Below are 18,982 nucleotides of genomic sequence, written 5' to 3' on the forward strand. Positions count from 1 at the left end.
GACATGAAATCGTGTAACTCAGTTCCTCCCCACAGTCAAAAATTAAAAACATGGAAGCTAGGAAAACACACCGGAATGAACCTCTAGAGATGAAGACGATGCTGTGTGAGATGAAACCCACACTGGGTGGGATTCACAGAAGAACAGGCACTCAGAAGATCTGTGAACTCAGAGATACGGCATATCAACAACTCAAATATGAGCAACCACCACCGAGAGTGGCGTGGGAGAGGTGCAGGAGCCTAACCTACAGTAAGGGGAGCTCCCAAAGGAGGTGGAGGGCAGAAAATAATACGTGAAGGAATCAAGCCTGAACGTTTCCAAATTTTGATGAAAACTGTAAACTCTAGTGATCCAAGAAGCTCAACAAATCCCAATCACAAAGCATGGAGAACCAGACCAAGGTACATCACAGAGGTGAAAAGAAGATCTTAAAGGCAGTCAAAGGTGAGAAACCAGGTAAAGAATAACAGACAATGGGGACCACAGGTTCTCGGGGGAACAGTGAGCACACGGCCAGGGGCCAGCACCCGTAAGTCCTGCAGAAAAACACCTGTGAAAATCTTTCAAAAACAATGCTGCTGGTAATGGTTGTCTAACTCCGGGGAGGAGGTTCCTGGAGCTCTGCCCTGCTCCCCACGCGCCCTGCCCTCCGCATCTGACTGTGCATATTCTTTGCAAAATCCTTTCCATGACATCAGTGAACGTGTAAGCATCACCCTGACTTGTGTGAGCCACTCTCGGAAAATTACTGAACCCAAGGAGGGGTCATGGAAACCCAGATCCACGGCAGGTCGGCGGGAAGCACAGCCACAGTAACCCAGGGCTTGCGGAGGGCACTGGAAGTGCTGGCAGTCTTGTGGCACTCAGCCCTCGCCCTGGGGGATTCCTGTGCTGTCTTCAGGTGGACAGTGTCTGGGCTGCACTGGACTGGGGGACACCCAGCTGGTGTCCGCTCCAGAACGGCCGCCTCCCTGCTGCTGGGGAGAAGCCACACAACGGGTCAGGCGTCTTCTACGTGTTCTGTGGGGACTGCTGCTGTGGCACGAGAGCAGAGGAAAAATGTCCGTTTTCCCCTCAGAACCCCTAACTGAGCTTAGAAATACATGAAGTAAAGCTGCACAGACAGGTACACAAGACCACAAACTTGGCAATGATTTTAACACCCTGTTCTCAGTCACCGAGAGGACAAGTTGACAGGAAATCAGTAAGGACACCTGTAAAAATTAAAGTAGAGGTTCCTCTTCAAAGACTTTTCTCCTCATCTAATTAGGAATAAATAGTAATTTCTTTCAAAAGCAAAATTTATTCAAAGACGTGTGCTTACATTCTTAAATAACTGCCATAATAAGAAATCAATGTACTTTATGTTCTCAGCTCCCACAACTTAGCCTAGATATTTGCCCTGGCACGCTTACACTGGTCCACGCAAACGTTAGGTCACAGCCTGTTCCTCTTCCTTACGTGAAGGTGTTTTTACCCTTCTCAGCATTCCACAGTGATTTCCTCCTTCCTTTGTTCTCCTCTGCCTTTGCCTCTTTTAAGAAGGTCTAAGTTGCAGCCAATCCGGACAAATACAGAACGTGAGGGCCCGTTCCTGCCGCTGGAAACCGGACACAACAGTAGGGTGGACGCCTCAGGTTATAAAAGACCCTGTCTCCTTTGTTTGTTGTGCTCTTGTGGCAAAACTGCTGGCGAGTGTACCCTTTCTGCAGAAAGTATAAAAATGGCCTTGCTGAGAAAATTAAATTTACGTTCAAGTGCTATTTCTTTACGGCACCAGGGAACAAACATTTCAAACACACTGATGGCCCGTTCCTGAAGGATCAAAAGAAGCTAAAATTCATTACCTGGATAAGGGAGTTTGAGGTAGATTCTCACCCTTTTCATGTTTTCTTACATTGTCTACAATGGGTAAACAATGGAAAGAAGAAAAACAAGGTTTATGTTTTGAAAATGTCTCCATGGGTCTGCCAGTCCATGTTCTCCATGAGCAGCACCATGATGCCACGCTGAGACGCGGCCACGCTGAGATGCGGCCACGCTGAGATGCGGCCACGCTGAGACGCACTAGGGTCCAGCCAGTTTGAGAACACGGTCCTGATGTGCTGAAGCAGACTTTATCCCTCAGCCCAGCTACAGAAGTTAATGCTCAGCTCAGCATCTGCAATGCACTTTGGATGTCAGCCTGCAAGAGCACACCCAATCAACGTGGTTGAGCTCAGAGCACACCCAATCAACGTGGTTGAGCTCACAGAAAACCATGTCGAGGGCGTCTGGCACAGCCGGAACCTGTACGTAATCAAGTTCCTGGACAGGAAGTCCCCCAAGGCTGCTTTTCTCTAAACACTAGGCTAGGAAAAAAGAAAACTGGGAATACATTTAACCAACTCCATCAACTACATAGGAAAACACCTTTGAGAGTGAACTTGTATCTAATCACCACCTTGGGACCTGCCTGCATTTGAAATAAGTGAGTGATCACGGTCACTTTCTGTTTGTTTCCCCAAAAACTCCTTTTCTAAACTCCAGGCCATTTCTTCCCATTCTACTTATTATTCAAAGTCTACGCAAATGCTAACCTTAGTGGAGCCTCTGGCAAGCCCAGCTCCCAGGGAAACACGGTCTCTCTCCCTCCCTCTTCTTCACCCGCACACCTTCTCTCACAGGAGCCTCTGGCAGTCTCTCCCTCAGGACCTGGCACCTTCTTGCTACATCATAAGTACCTTGAGGGCACGATGCCAGCCTCATTCACCTGTTCTCACAGGTGACATGGCTCACACCCTGGGACCAAAAGAGTCCACCATACACATTAAACTTTAGTTTACTTCTTTTTTTTTTTTAAGACCGAGTCTCACTCTGTCACTAAGGCTAGTGGAGTAGAGTGGCGCGATCCTGGCTCACTGCAACCTCCGCCTCCTGGGTTCAAGCAATTCTCCCACCTCAGTCTCCTGAGTAACTGGGATTACCGGCACGTGCCACCATACCCAGCTGATTTTTTTTTTTTAAATAGAGACGGGGTTTCGCCATGTTGCCCAGGCTGGTCTCGAACTCCCGACCTCAGAGTGATCTGCCCACCTTGGCCTCTCAAAGTGCTGGGATTACAGGAGGGAGCCACCGTGCCCGGCCTAGTTTCCTCTTAGGTGGAGTAATAATGTCCACCTCAGAAGACCTTTAAGGATTAAAAGGGGAAGCAGCCGGCCTGATGCAAACACACAGGAACTATTCCAGCTGGGCCTACTGCCCTTCACTCTGGAACCTGGCAGAGCTCTGCACGGCATCTTGCATGAGACAGGCTCTCAGTATTTAATGGACAGGAGGAGACACGTCACACAATGGGGATAATCATGCTGATCTGCGTGAGGAAAACGTATCAAAAACGAAAGCCAAACAGTCACAAAGAAAGTACTTGTAATAGAAACTAACTTAATTGTGAGGGCTACGAGTAAGTGAAGCTCAAACGACTATGTGTCAAAAATGAAGTGGGTTCCTAGACCTCAGTGTTTGCTGACTGGAACACAGCAGCGTCTGCAGCTCACAGGTGCTCCTCCCCACCTCCCTAACCCTCCTGGAGACTCCACCCATCACAGTCCCAGGTTCTAGGCAGGCTTCCCAGGCCACTCGGCTGCTGTGAGCACAATGTCCTCCTGAGGTCAACGGGCAGGTAGCAGGAGCCTCTGACCTGTTTCTCTCCACGACACCGTCACGTTCTGGGACTGCAGTTCCACAGTGGTCTCCACGTCCCTGGAAAGCAGACGTCCTCCTCTCCTCCACGCCTGCCACACTGTTCTCAGTCATCAGGAAACTTCCCATTAGAAAAACAGCTTGTGGGCCAGGCACAGTGGCTCCCACCCGTAATCCCAGCACTTTAGGAGGCCAATATGGGCAGATCACCTGAGGTCGGGAGCTCAAGACCAGCCTGGCCAACACGGTGAAACCTCGTCTCTATTAAAATACAAAAATTAGCTGTGCATGGTGGCGGATACCTGTAATCCCAGCTACTAGGGAGGCTGAGGCAGGAGAATCACTTGAACCCGAGAGGCGGAGGTTGCAGTGAGCCAGTATCCCACCACTGCACTCCAGCCTGGGCGACAAGAGCGAAACTCCGTCTCAAAAACAAACAAACAAAAAAACAAACAAAAAAAACTCTTGTGGAAAAATGAGTGTATTTTCTACTCCTCATCTCAATAAAACCTGAAAAAACTACTTTCATATACAGGAGTCATGTTTTATGATAAAGTGCTTCATTAAGGATGCTGTAAAATTATACATAGTCATTTCCATAATAAATGGCCTGACGAGTTAAACACAAGAGGTTACTGAGTTATTTTTCAAACGTCCAGAGTCCTCATTTCCAATTACGGCAGGCTGGCTGTAGCACTGTTGGAAAGCCTCCTTTGTTTGCAGCCAATTCAGAGGTGACAATTTATCCAAGGCTACTTACAGCTGAAGAGAGAACTCCCCAGCTGTTAAAAAGATCTCCAAACCAGCAAATACATAACGCTATGTTTTTAAGTCACTGCAATCCAGATCATCTTAAAAGTTCTGCATGACTTGGAAAAACAAAGACAAATTATTAAACCAAGTGACCAGGCTGAACCACAGGACAAGATTAAAGAGGGCCAAGAATAGGCAACATCACCACTCAAATGATCCAAGAGACTCCTGGTCTAAAAAGTGAGATGCTTGGTCAATTTTAAGGCAGCGTCTTAACAGGAAGAATTATGCAAGCAAAGTAAACTGGCTGAGTCCCAGGCAAGGGCTGCGTACTGCCAGAGGAATGGGCTGGACTCTTTCCAGCTCCGTAATCCTGGGAGCAGCGTTGGTGTGGAAAGAACCCTGACAGCAAGCTGTTACATAAGAACCCGGTCCTGCACTGCGGGGATGCGGTCCGCCTGCTACTGGCATGCAAAGATCAAAGGAAGGAGACAGCACTGTGATGCCAGCCCACAGCTGGGACACGTGCTGCATCTGTGAGCATGCACCCAGGAACAGACACACAGACCCACCCGAATGGGGGACCAAATCTTCCATGTCCATGAGAATCCCAGGAGGGGCCTCAGGGTCACCACACTGGAACCCTCTGAAACTGCACACACATTTGCAAGCACAGGTATTGGGGGAGGTAACCGATACAGACTCTCCTAAGGGTGTGAAATGTTTGAAAAGTTGTCAATAAGCACACAGGCTGACCTCATTGATTCAACGACATTTTCTCACCCAGCACACAGACTGAATAGCTTGGTGCAGCTGCTTCCCAGGTATAAAACCACCTGCTTAGTAACAACGCCTTCTCGGCTGGGTGACCCTGCACCGATGAGCCAGTTCACTGGAGAACTGCTGGGGTGGCAGGGAAGTCTGTCTCAACGCACTACGTCCCGAGCCCACAGCGTTCGTCTTGTGCATATCCTTCACGACAAAACACTGCTGCCGCACACCAGACACAGTGGCCTCTGGACAGGAAGCACTATCTTCAGTCAAGCAATGACCAACCAACATGCAAACTCTGGTTGTTCGGCCATGAGTACTGGCAGATCATTTCTGAAAAATGAACGAAAGACGGCTGCAAGTTCAGCTAGAACACCTCAACAACTTGTTGTCATTGTGAAAATTCAAGCTTCCAAAGATAATTCTGGAAAACTCCAAGAGCAGACAGCTTCTGAAGAACTAAAAGTCTCCCTTGATGAGACAGGTGGTACTTCTGATGTAGTAAAATCAAGTGGATCCACACTGGGAGATGCACACAAGTCCAGGGCCCCCAATCGGCCCTCGGGTGCACACTGTGTGCTGACTTTGGTCACCTCCAGATGTGGATACACACAGGCACACTCCCACACACAGGCGAGGGAGCCGCACCTGCCGCAAGAGGGGCCGAAGGGAAGCCCTGAGACTACCCCGCTGTTGCGAACGCTCACAACACAAACACCTGCTGGGTTTTGGTGTCATATCAATGAAAATCTCCAAAATTACATCAAAAAGCTATTTATTAAAAATACACTTCCATTTTCCCACTAGGTTCTTTTTTTGTTTTTGTATACTTCAACCAAAATAACATATTTACAACAGACTGATGCAGAATCAGCTAGGAGAACCCTGCTGTCTTCTATTAAGCCACTCACTAAGGGGGTTTGTAAAATTTTAAGAAAATGCTCCTGTAATTGCTATTTGTTGTTGCTGCTTTTGAGACGGAGTCTCGCCCTGTTGCCCAGGCTGGAGTGCGGTGGCGCAATCTCAGCTCACTGCAAGCTCCACGGCATTCTCCTGCCTCAGCCTCCCGAGTAGCTGGGACTACAGGCGCCCGCCACCATGCCCGGCTAATTTTTGTATTTTTAGTAAAGACGGGGTTTCACCACGTTGGTCAGGCTGGTCTCGAACTCCTGACCTCAGGTGATCCAGCTGCCTCGGTCTCCCAGAGTGCTGGTGGGATTATAGGCATGAGCCAGTGGACTTAACCAGATCACTTATTTTTTATCCTGGAAAATACAGGACTTTTTTTTTTTTTTTAAAGAATGTACTACTTATATGCAATGGGTTTATTATTCCTATTTTTAATTGGAATTGGTATACAGACATTTATTTTTATTTATTTATTTTTTTTTTTGAGACAGAGTCTCGCTCTGTCACCCAGGCTGGAGTGCGGTGGCCGGATCTCTGCTCACTGCAAGCTCCGCCTCCCGGGTTTACGCCATTCTCCTGCCTCAGCCTCCCGAGTAGCTGGGACCACAGGCGCCCGCCACCTCGCCCGGCTAGTTTTTGTATTTTTTAGTAGAGACGGGGTTTCACCGTGTTAGCCAGGATGGTCTCGATCTCCTGACCTCGTGATCCGCCCGTCTCGGCCTCCCAAAGTGCTGGGATTACAGGCTTGAGCCACCGCGCCCGGCCGGTATACAGACATTTTACAATCCTTCAGGTTTAACTTGGCAAATGTCAGACAGATACACCCACAGAGCCAGAGCTCTTTAGGCTCCTCCACATCCAAGGGCATTTCACAGTCCTGAGGATGAGGACCTGCGCAAGGGGAGCGCTGGAGACACAGCCATCAAGGCATCCACCTCCAGGACAGACACCAGCCAAGAACCCCCTCACGGCAACGCCTCTCACGAGTCCAACTCCACGGATTCCACCGTAAGTGCCGTCAACTGGATGTCCGCTTACAACATCTGAGTTTTCTCAAAGAAGCTGAAGCTTTCTGTGTCCTCAGAATGATTCTGGACTCCCAGCGCGGTACCGCTCCCTGCCAGCCACACAGGGGATCCACGAGAAGCAGGCCTTCCCTGTGGCAGGCCTTGCTGCTCCTTTCTGTGCGGTCGCCCCCCATGGGGAAGGATGGAGCCCAGCAGAGTGGATCCCTGGCTGCAGGACAAAGGTGTGGACGGCAAGCGGCCCACCTGCCTCAGGCTGAGGCATAAACTTTCCCTTTTCACTCAGGAAGAATAAGACACAGTTCCCAGTTTCACAGAGAGCTTTTGTGGATGCTGACCCAGTACTGCTCTTGCAATGTCACAATGAAGAGGATCCAGAAGCCTCTCCTGTAAGCACCTTCTGATCAACAGGCAAGGGACTGGAGTGGAGCCCTCAGCAGCAGGCGGTGGCCAGGGACAAGCGGCCCGTGCCACGTCTCCCAGCTAGCTCAGCACCAGCACACGAGCCTTCGTCCTGGGCATGGGACTCCGCGTCCCTGGTCAGAGCAGCTGCCCCAGTAGCAACACAGGACCCGGAGGCACTGGCTGCCTGTTGCTGAATCGGTGTGACTTTCACCCACCAAAAACAACCACAAAACGTCACCAAGCACTATGTTAATAAAATTAAATTGTGTTTGGTAAGTTGTGTTTGGAGAATCTGGTAACACCGTGAAACAGCTGAAGATTACCTGTAATCTCAGCACTCTGGGAGCTGACATGAGGACTGCTTGAGCCCAGGAGTGAGACAGCAGCCTGGGCAACATAGGGAGACCCCATCTCTAAAACAAAAACAAACAAACAAAAATTTTAACAAAACAAACAATAAAAAAACAAAATTAGCCAGGTATGTTGGCATGTGCCTGTAGTTTCAGATACTCAAGGGGCTGAGGCAGGAGGATGGCTTGAGTCCGGGAGATTGAGGCTACAGTGAGCTATATGACTGTGCCACTGCACTCTGGCCTGAGTGACAGAGACTGTGTGTCCAAAAAAAAAAAAAAAATCCCAATACACTGTTAGTGTCTCAAGCCCAGGTTAGAAATTACTAGTCTAGTCTCTGACAGAAAAATCAGGTGGGCTAAGCAAAGGTACTTTCTAGCCCAAGAGTGCCAATGCAGTGGCAAACACATGGTTCAGCTGGCTGTGCACCGCCACCCAGGACCCTGGGGCAGTCTCTGGACAAGGCCCCAAAGACCCCAAAGAGACTCCCAACATCCCTCTCTCCCCTCAGCATCATCAGTGCTTAAAAATTGTTAACAAACTCCATGCTTTGTGAGATGCAGTTTCCAAGGCGTTTTCAGTGTTGACTCAACAGAAGCTGCATCATCCCTGAACACTGTTCTCCTGTCACAGCCCCGGTGGCTCTGAACACGGAGCAGGAGCATGATGACACAGCAAGAATCCAGGCAGGGACACCTCCTCATCACGGCAGGTTAGAGGCAGAACTGAGCTCAGGGGCCAGTGGCTGGCTTTGTTTACTGTTCATTTCTCCGTAAGAGAAGCCCAGAGAGACAACTACAAGTGACCTAAGACACCCTCATAGGTGAGTGGATCAACCATCCAGCATCCATCCAGACAACAGAATATTACCAGGCCCTGAAAAGACACGAAAGGACCATAAATACATGCTGCTGAGAGAAAGCAGCCTGTCTCCAAGGACTACAGGTTGTAGGGTTCTGACCCTGTGACCTCCAGCAAAGGGCAGAACTGTGCAGACAGCACAAAGATCAGCGATGCCAGGGGCTTGGGGGAGGGAAGTGTAGCAGGAACACGGGGGACCTGGGGCAGTGAAACTACTCTGTATGATACCACAACGGTGGGCCCACATCAGGATACATCCGTCCAACCATAGACTGCACAGCATCGGGTGGACCCCGAGGTCGTGTGGCCTGTGGGTGATGACGCCGTGTCCAGGGGGGTCGTGGCCGTAACAAACGGCCGCTCTCGTGGGGATGCTGAGCCAGGGGTGCAGGGGAACCCTCTGTAATTTATGCTCTATGTTGCTGTGAACCTAAAGCTAATACAAAAAATAAAGTCTACTTTTTAAAAGTGACCATCCTGTCAGAAAGACAAAATGTCCCAGAGCACAGGGAAGTCCAGTGCACCAGGACCAAGAAGCAGAGTAAGCCGAGTGACACAAGAGGGGGCAGCCTCTGCTTCCTAGGCTTCCCTGTGCTGGAGGCTGGTCATCTGACAGGAACCTCTGCCAAGCCACCTGGACCAGCTGCACATACCTTTGACGCCTGACGCCCTCCAACCTCTACAGACGCCCTCTCACAGGCTCCGCCCTCCTCAGGTTCACAAACACATCCCCCGTCCACCCCGGTGCTGCCTGGCATGGCACCTAAGACCAAGATGGAAAGGGAGGCACCATATGCGGGTGGACAAATCCACAACACGCTGGCCCTCAAGTTTTCTCAGTAACATTATTATTATTATTTTTTGAGACAGAGTCTGGCTCTGTCACCCAGGCTGGAGTGCGGTGGCGCAATCTCAGCTCACTGCAACCTCTGCCTCCCGGGTTCAGGTCATTCTCCTGCCTCAGCCTCCCGAGTAGCTGGGACTACAGGCGCCCGTCACCACGCCCATCTAATTTTTTGTATTTTTTAGTAGAAACGGGGTTTCACCACGTTAGCCAGGATGGTCTCGATCTCCTGACCTCGTGATCCGCCCGCCTCGGCCTCCCAAAGTGCCGGGATTACAGGCGTTAGCCACCGCGCCCGGCCTCTCAGTAACATTATACATTTCTCTCTTTCCCCCACGCCCTCCCCCTCCCCAGACCAAATCTTGCTCTGTCGCTCAGGCTGGAGTGCAATGGCTCGATCTTGACTCACTGCACCCTCCGCCTCCCGAGTTCAATCAATTCTCCTGCCTCAGCCTCCCAAGACGGCCGCCAGCACACCTGGCTAACATTTGTATTTTCAGTAGAGACGGGGGTTCAGCATGTTAGCCAGGCTGGTCTCGAACTCCTGACCTCGTGATTCGCCCTCCTTGGCCTCCCAAAGTGCTGGGATTACAGCACGAGCCGCTGCGTCTGACATTAAACTTGTCTCTTGATTATGCAGCGACTAAATATGATGTTGGGATAATGGGAAATTAATGCCAAGCTTTAAAATGCAGAATATGAAATTTTATATACAGAGTAATCCTTTTTTTGTAAAAAGTATGTAATATATTCAACATCGTAGATTTAGATGTTTTATCTTGGGTGGTAGGATTACACGTGATTTTTACTTTCTTCTCTATACTTTATTTACTGGTGTTATGAATTGAAATGTGTCCCTCAAAAATGATATGTTGAAGTTCTAGCCCCCCAACAACACAGACGATAGCCTTCCTGGGAAACAGGGTCTTTGCCGATGATCAAGGTGAGATCACCAGGGTGGACCCTCACCCCACAGGACTAGTTTCCTTCTAGAAAGGGCGGGTGCGGACACCGGGATGTGCACGCAGGGAGAACGCTGTGTGAAGATGGAGGCAGAGATCGTGGCGATGCGCCCACAAGCCCAGGCACACCAGAGACTGCCCCCATTCCCCAGAACCTGGAGAGGGGCCTGGAGCAGATGCTCCCCACCCCCACCAACAGCACCCCAGAAGGAACCAGCCCTGCAGGCAGCTGGTCTCAGAGCCGTGGGAGAACAAATCCTTGCTGCTGGAGCTGCTGGTCTGTGGGGATCTCTCGCGGCGGCCCCAGGAGACTCCACCGAGTTGTGCTCTCTGTCCACGGACCTCTTGAATGGAAACCTGATTTTCCCATAAGGCAACGAATCCGTGTGACTTTCAGAGAAAAGATGAGGACCTACAGTTCACTGCATCAAAGGACAGCCCTTCCAACAAAGGCAGGCGAAATGTGGAGCCAATTATATCTGGGTGCCTACACTTTACTTACACTAGTTCTTTCTAGAAAGAATGAGACTTGTCTCAGTGATATTAATGTACAGTTAACAGGAACTCCTAACCTTAGCAAGCCACAATAAGGTATCTGGGACTGAGCGCTTATTTAAATTAGCAGGTACATCAATTTAAATTTAGGCAGTGGCTCAGCCTGTACTGAACACATGAGGAAACCAGGGCGGGAAGATCGCTTGACTCCAAGAGTTCAAGAGCATCCTGGGAATGATAGGGAGACCCAGCCTCTAGAAAAACATTTAAAAATTGGCTGGGTATGGTGGTGCACGCCAGTGGAGTCCCAGCTACTCGGGAGGCTGAGGTGGGAGGATTGGTTAAGTCTGGGAGTTCAAGCCTTGAGTGAACTGTGAGGGGGAGCACTGCGGGGTCAGGTAAAGGGGGTGGCTGCGCGGGAGGAGGTGAGGAGATGGCTCTGTGAGGTTAGGAGAGGGGACGGGGGCTCTGCCGGGTGAGACAGGGGGTCTCTGTGGTGTGAGGTGAGGTGGGAGCTCTGCGGAATGAGGTGGGGGGGCAGCACCGCGGGATGAGATGGGCGAGGTGGGGCCTGCAGACCCTCCAGGCTCTCCCCGGGGAAGGAGCCCAATTAGGGCCAGCACTGCGCTGCTCCCGACAAAGCAGGGCACCCTAGCCCTTCAGTGGAGACCTCCTTTCCGCCTGGGCTCCAGCTCTAGAGGACGGCCAGTCCCCTCAGCCCCACCATCGAACACCAGGCTCCATGTAGGCACTGCCCCAGGAGGTGCCCAACACCACCAACGTCGCTCAGCTGCGTGGTGGCAGGTGACCTGGAATGCTGCTGTCATCACCGCGCACGGACACGTCATCAACCACTCAGCGTGGCGTGCCCTCGCGCTTTCAGGTAAAACACCATGGAGAGACTTCCTGTCGGCAGGTGGACTCCGCACTCTCTAGGGCCTCATCCCCTCCCTCTCTTCTGCTTGACAGGCACAGACAGGAAGCATCTGATGAGCACTCACTGACACCAGCCACGCCGATGCTGTGAGCAATCCTGTGCGGCCTGCTCCCCTCCTGACCGGCCCCTCCTGACCGGCCCCAGCACCACGTGGAAGATCATGGAGAAGCTCATCCGTCCGGATCTCGTCTGAGGACAGGGAGCAGCAGAGCACACGCAGGTGAGGGCAGAGCAGGGAACCCAAGTCCCGAGGAAGCTGATGGTAAGCGAGGCCCCATCCTCTGGGAGGGCACCCCTGGGAAGCCCACAGATAAAGCAACTGGACACATGCTCAACTACGACAGGGCAACAGCAGCGGCTTAAAAAAAAAAAAAAGGACACCCCCAAACAGACAGAGACTGGAGCCCTGCTGGCTCCCGGAGAAGGGGTTTCAAAACGCTTCTTGAGGTGAGCACGACAGCACGTGCCTTTAATCACAGCTACTCAAGAGGCTGAGGCAGGAAGACGACTTGAGCCCAAAAGTTGGAGGCCAATCTGGGCAACGGAGCAAGCTCACCTCTAAAAAAATAAAAATAAAAAAATTAGGCAGGTGTGGGGACATGCGTCTGGAGTCCCAGCTACGTGGAAGGCTGAGGAAGGGGCATTGTTTCAGCCCAAGAGTTGAGGCTGCAGTGAGCCATGACTGCACTCCAGCCTGGTCAACAGAGCAAGACTTGTCTCAAAAAAGCAAAACAAAAACACATCTTTATGTTATAGGGCACAAAAAGTAGCAAGATTATAAAACTAAAATAGGGTGAAAGAATGCAAGAGACTCAGAACATGGCAAACTTCCATGTTCCACAATTCCAAACTACAAGAAGCTCTCCGAGCCAACGCCGCACCACGTGAGCTGCTAGCCAGGCACATGTTGGTGAAGAACCAGGAGTCCTCTCAGCACCAACAGATAGTCATGGGCACAGCCCACAGGTGGCTCGACCCACCAGCCTCAGGCAGCATGGGGCTGAGAGGGGAAGCCCAGTTTGGGCTACTGTGGAGCCCCATTCTAGTCTCTTACCCACCCTCACCAAGGCACTACATCACCAGCAAAGACTCTGAGAACATCAACATCTGTGTAACTAAGGAAAATGGAAGTGCAGGAAGGAACACATTTTTGGAATCAGAAGGCATGAAAAAAATGGCCTTCACTGAAAACACTGAAAAGGCACAACCCTATTATGCCTCCTGCTAGTAAAAAATGTCCTCTGCTTTTAAAGGATTAATACCACAAAACACTATCTTGTTATTCTAGTGTCCTCCAGAAAATGAGCCATCAGTTGGAAGGGTATGGGGTAAAGGGAAGAGAAGGAAAAGCTGCCTCTGAAAACACTGCTGACTGGCAAAGTTACCAGCACTCTATCAGGCTAACACCTGGGTCACGAGAAGACAGACGCGGTCACAACTATGGATCCTGACGGCGAGAAACTCTGGACGTTCAACCTTCCTAAGAGTGCACAGAGGTGAAGCCTGGAGAACAGGGAGGGACAGGCACAGGCGACCATGTGCTCTGGCGACCACGTGCTCAGCCACGCCGACCTCGAGAAGACATTCTGACGACCACGTGCTCAGCCACGCCGACCTCGAGAAGACATTCTGGCGACCACGTGCTCAGCCACGCCTGCCTCGAGAAGACATTCTGGCGACCACGTGCTCAGCCACGCCTGCCTCGAGAAGACATTCTGGCGACCACGTGCTCAGCCACGCCTGCCTCGAGAAGACATTCTGGCGACCACGTGCTCAGCCACGCCTGCCTCAAGAAGACACCTGAGGACGAAGGCATCATGGATCCAAACGCCACTTGGAGGCTGAATGTACCACACAATAAAAGAATCATCGTAAATCACACTGTTGACTTGCGGTTGACGATCCTTCCTTTACAGTATAGTGAACCCGTGGACAAACATCATGTCCACAGACCACCATAAATGTAGTGTGTAGTTTTAAATAAAACTGAAATCAGACTTCCAAAAAGAAACATCTAACAACTTCTCCTCTCCCATTCCGCCAGGGCCATGGCCCACACCACAGCCCGACACCCTGTCACGCTCTCTCACAGGACAATGGCCCGCACCAGTTAAGCTGGTGTCACGGTGGGGTCAAGGCTGCAGTGAGTGGAGATCACGCCACTGCACTCCAGCCTGGGCGACAGAGCAAGACTCTGTCTCAAAATAAACAAATAAATAAATAATCTTATGGAAGGAGGTACCACGTATGCAGTCTGTTGTGGAACAAAACGCCGTTACCTGGGGCACGACTGTATTCTGTAGGGCATATTTGCAAAACAGCTCCTCCAGTCATACAGGCTTGTTTTCGAGACAAGTTCTGGCTCTGTCACACAGGCAGGAGTGCAGTGGTGCGATCTTCGCTCACTGTAGCCTCGACCTCCTGGGCTCAGGCGATCCTCCCACCTCAGCTTCCCCAATTAGCTGTGACTACAGGCACGTGCCACCACACCTGGTTCATTTATTTTTTTTGGTAGAGACAGGGTTCTCACTATGTTGTCCAGGCTGGTCTCGAACTCCTGGGTTGCAGCAATCCTCTCGCCTCAGACTCACAAAGTGCTGGGATTATAGGCCTGGGCCACCGTGCCACCTTCACAGGTAACTTTCCTATCGGCCTTCCTGACTGCTGCAGGTAAGGCATGTTCTCACAGGGACAATTCACAAAATGCACCAAAGTGTCCTCAAGGCCTGTCCACGAAGCTCTTCCTTCCAGCCAGACCCTGGTGCTCAGGGCTCAAATCCCTCACATCTTCCCCCAGCACTCCTCACAAAGGACGCACTGCAGTCAATCCCAACTCACCTCCAGCAAAGCTCCAGCAAGAACAATCCCAGCACTTTGGGAGGCCAACGGGGGCAGATCACCTGAGGTCAGGAGTTCGAGAACAGTCTGGCCAACACAGTAAAGCCCCGTCCCTACTAAAAATATAAAAACTTACTGGGCATGGTGGCACATGCCTGCAATCTTGGCTACTCGGGAGGCTGAGGCAGAAGAATTGCTTGAACCCTGAAGGCAGAGGCTGCAGTGAGCCAAGATCACGTAACTGCACTCCAGCCTGGGCGACAGAGTGAGACTCCGTCTCAAAAAAAAAAAAAAAAAAAAAAAAAAAAAAAAAAAAAAAAAAAAAAAAAAAACAACTTCAGCCAGAAAAATCACCAAAGTCCTAAGTCTGGTTATGCCCTTTGTTTTCTACTTCTTAATAATAAAAATACAGCAAGGGGTTTGGTACTGTGAGCAAGGGACTCTCTGAGAGCTGGCGCCCACACATGCTGGTCTCCAGGACAGACATGTCTCAGGCCAACAACACTGGCAGAAACACAGACCCTCACCGCCAGGTCACAAAGGGCATGGGAAACCCACAGCACGGCCTCAGCCACGCTCCTGAGGGCGACAAAACACCAGCCAGCGCGCTCTGAGAGCTGCAGTCAGTCCTAGAGGAGAAGCAGCAGCTGCAGAGGAGGACACATGGGCAAAGGAGCCACCATGCACCGTGACAAGACATGTTCGCTGGCCATGCCTGGTGTCAGCATGCAGACAGGCTGCAGCGAGGAAGACAGATGTGCTCTCCCAGTGCTTATGGTCTGGGTGGGGACAGAAAAGAGACAAGGAAAGCACAGGGCAGCAGATCAGACACAGGGTTTTAGTTAACGAGGACTCCGATGCCAGTGTCTGCCTGGAGGAAGGAAGGAGGACAGACTTCTGAAGAAGATGGACTCCCTCGCGCTAGTAAGTGATCCCACCACGCATGACCCACAGCACAGGACAAAGCCTTGTGTCCAGGACAGGGTCCCCTCCCGGAGGCAGCAGAAAGGACAGCTGTGGAATACGGAAGAGGAAAAGGAAAAGGGAACAGGAGACAAATGAGCAACATTAAGAACATCAGGCCGGGCCCGGTGGCTCACGCCCATAACCCCAGCACTCTGGGAGGCCAAGGGAGGGGGGCGCAGATCACCTGAGGTCAGGAGTTCGAGACCAGCCTGGCCAACATGGTGAAACCCTGTCTCTATTAAAAACACAAAAAATTAGCCGGGCATGGTGGCAGACGCCTATAATCCCACGGACTCGGAAGGCTGAGGCTGGAGAATCCCTTGAACCCAGGAGGTGGACGATGCAGTGAACTGAAATGTACCACTGCACTCCAGCCTAGGCAACAAGAGTGAAACTCCATCTCAAAAAGAAAAAGAAAAGAACACGCAGACAGAAAAGAACGACCTAAGAAGGCACACAAGGAACATCAGCATCTTAAGGAAACGACTGAAGAGGACTGACAGAAAAAGACTCGTATTTTCATATAAGGAACATGGGGGAAAAAAGAAAAAAAATTAAAAGGCAAAGACTAATAGATGATATGGCCAGAGCTTTAAAGAAAGAGACAATGAGATAAAACCTGGAAGGCTCAGTGACACCGAGCTGCCTTCCCAGGCCCTTCCCAGCGTTTCCTGCCAGCAGGGCCCCTGCCCCCAGCCAAAAAGGAACCACGTCCACCTCATCAGGACTGTTGCACGACAGCCGCACACACCTAAGAAACTAACTCCTTCTGGGCCGGGCAAAGTGGCTCACACCTGCAATCCAAGCACTTTGGGAGGCCAAGGCAGGAGGATTGCTTGAGTCCAAGAGTTCAAGACCAGCCTGAGTCTTGTCTTGAACTCAAGACTGGCGATACGCTGTCTCTATCAAACACATACACACACACACACACACAGAATTAACCAGGCGTGGTGGTGTGCTCCTGTAATCCCAGCTACTTGAAAGGCTGAGAGGCTGAAGCAGGAGGATGGCTTGAGCCCAGGAGGTAGAGGCTGCAATGAGCCGTGATCGTGCCACTGCACTCCCACCTGGGTGAAGAGTCAGATCCCATCTCCCAAAAAAAAAAAAGAAGAAGAAGAAGAAAAATTAACTCCTTTGTCCACATAGTAAAATTCAGTCTTCCATTAACTTCAAAAAGCCAAACTGATTAATTTTTAAGTAAAGAACAAACACACCTATAGCGAAGTGTGGAAAATCACTACGGTCACTCCCCAGCCACAGCTACCATGCAGTGGCACTGCCCCTGCCCTCAAGCTGGTCCCAGACTCAAACAGGAAGCCACTGCACATGTGTGACCACTGGCCAGGGAAAGAGAGGCCAAGACAGCCCGAAGGACTTGCGCATAGCCCCAGAAGGCTACACTGTTTGGCAAGCACTGGATGCACATAGATACTTGGCCAACAAACTCCAAGAGGGCTCACACCAGCGCTGTTCCCTCCGACGCCCAGTTCTCCACTCTAGAGAAGTGGTAGCCTTGAGCTACCACAGACATGGTGACCAGGACAAAGAGGCATGAAGCTGGCAAAACCACCAGGTTTGATGCACAGAAAGGCCAGCAGCAGCACCCAGTTGCCTGGGCAGAGGAGGAAGAGGATGACAGGTACACAGGCCGTTAGAAACGGCCTCACCTTGACCCCGAGCACGGTGGCAAATGGGGCCCAGATTCCCTCACCCTGCTCGGGCACGCCGCAGGCCCGCTACATCTGGAAGGAGCGTAACAGCCGGTGCCCAGGCTGATGAGCGTGCGCACTGCCCCACGTACAGTCAGACCCTCGGTATGAGCATTAAAGACGCCCCAGCCGTGCCCACGGCTACAGTAGCCCCTACTCGCACCCCCCGCCACCCTCCCTAGAGTCCAGCACCGATACATTCGCCTCTGGCCTCAGCATGGTGGAGCAGGACCCCTGCACTCACTCACTCACTTCACTGATCAGCCGTGGAATCCTGAATTCAAACCCTACTTCCTAAACATCTTTTGAGACCTAGATGCCGCTTGTAATAAAAATAAGGAAAATGCAATTTTCTGGGATTCTGTAGGAAAAGAAGAGGACATAAGTGAAGGTATCTAGCACAGCACGTGCCTCCCACAGACCTTAGGAGTTACCGGGAAATACAAGTGAACAGGCCGCTGTGGAGTGCAATTTCTAAAAGCAGGACGAATACAGGGAAGGCGGCCCCAACCCTGCCTCTGGGAGCAAAACCGAAAGAGCACAGCCACAGCACAGCATTCAGAACAGCCACCTGCACAAAGGCCAGAGCAGCCAAGGGAAGCTGGGGGCCCAGGCCAGCAAGCCCCTTCAAGAGCAGAAAACAGATTTTTTAGGTGAAGCCGACCACTTGAGGAAATGAGACGAGCTCACACCCTGAAGACAGCTTCCCGCAGCAATTCCGCCCGTCTCCACAGGACTCAGTCCAAGTCCTGGTGTTAGAATAAATCACGAGGGCTACAACAAAGCTCAAACACCCCAGGCTCCAGCACCCCCAGCCACCAACACAACTCTATTCAAGATCCACCTATCAACAGGGGTGGGGTGAGAAGGCGTTCCCCTTCCTTAGTCCACTCTTTCTCCATGGGTTGCAGCCAGGGTTCCCCGTGGGTCGTCTTGTGCACGTCACGGCCCTGCCCACAGCATAAAAACATACAGGGGTGAGGGAGATAAGACAGCCAGCTTCTCAGAAGAGCAGGAAAGGCTGGGCGCCATGGCTCATGCCTGCAATCACACAGCTTTGGGAGGCACTGGAGGGAGGACTGCTTAAGGCCAGGAGTTCTAGGCCAGTGTGAGCAACATAGCAAGATCCTGTCTGTACCAGAAGACACACACACACACACACACACACACACACACACACGAATACTGGTTGTTGTGTTACTAAAAGTTTCCATTATAACACTGAAGTTTAGAATACAGTACTACTAGGCCAAAATATCCTGGCATTTTATAGAATTTCTTTAACAAAATCTGATCACATCTAAACTGGCATCTTTCAGCTCACTTCTTAATTTCAATCTAAATTTAAAACACGGTTTGCTGTAGCTACAGGGCAGAATTTAACACGGAACAGATACCTCACAGATGCCAACCCAGTGGGTACAGCCCTTTGAGCGTCACCTAAAGCCTCATAAAATCATCGCCAAGCCCAT

General features: G+C 51.1%; 1 protein-coding gene and 1 long non-coding RNA gene across 2 annotated transcripts in view; one reads left to right on the forward strand and one right to left on the reverse strand.

Annotated features, from left to right (window-relative positions):
- The first annotated feature begins 927 nt into the window (after positions 1-927).
- RPL13 (ribosomal protein L13) overlaps positions 928-18,982 on the forward strand; it is a 192,983-nt gene continuing 174,928 nt past the window's right edge. The window contains exon 1 of the mRNA XM_050773109.1: positions 928-937. The gene's annotated coding sequence lies outside the window, so the exon portion shown is untranslated. The remainder of the gene's footprint in view (positions 938-18,982) is intronic.
- LOC126943944 (uncharacterized) lies at positions 10,164-17,674 on the reverse strand. The gene is made up of 2 exons (XR_007721906.1): positions 13,613-17,674; positions 10,164-13,569 (listed from the first exon to the last, which is right to left on the reverse strand). It is a non-coding gene; the product is annotated as an uncharacterized LOC126943944 (long non-coding RNA).

The sequence above is a fragment of the Macaca thibetana genome, chromosome 20 (genome assembly GCF_024542745.1).
Source record: "Macaca thibetana thibetana isolate TM-01 chromosome 20, ASM2454274v1, whole genome shotgun sequence".
NCBI classification, from domain to species: Eukaryota; Metazoa; Chordata; class Mammalia; order Primates; family Cercopithecidae; genus Macaca; species Macaca thibetana.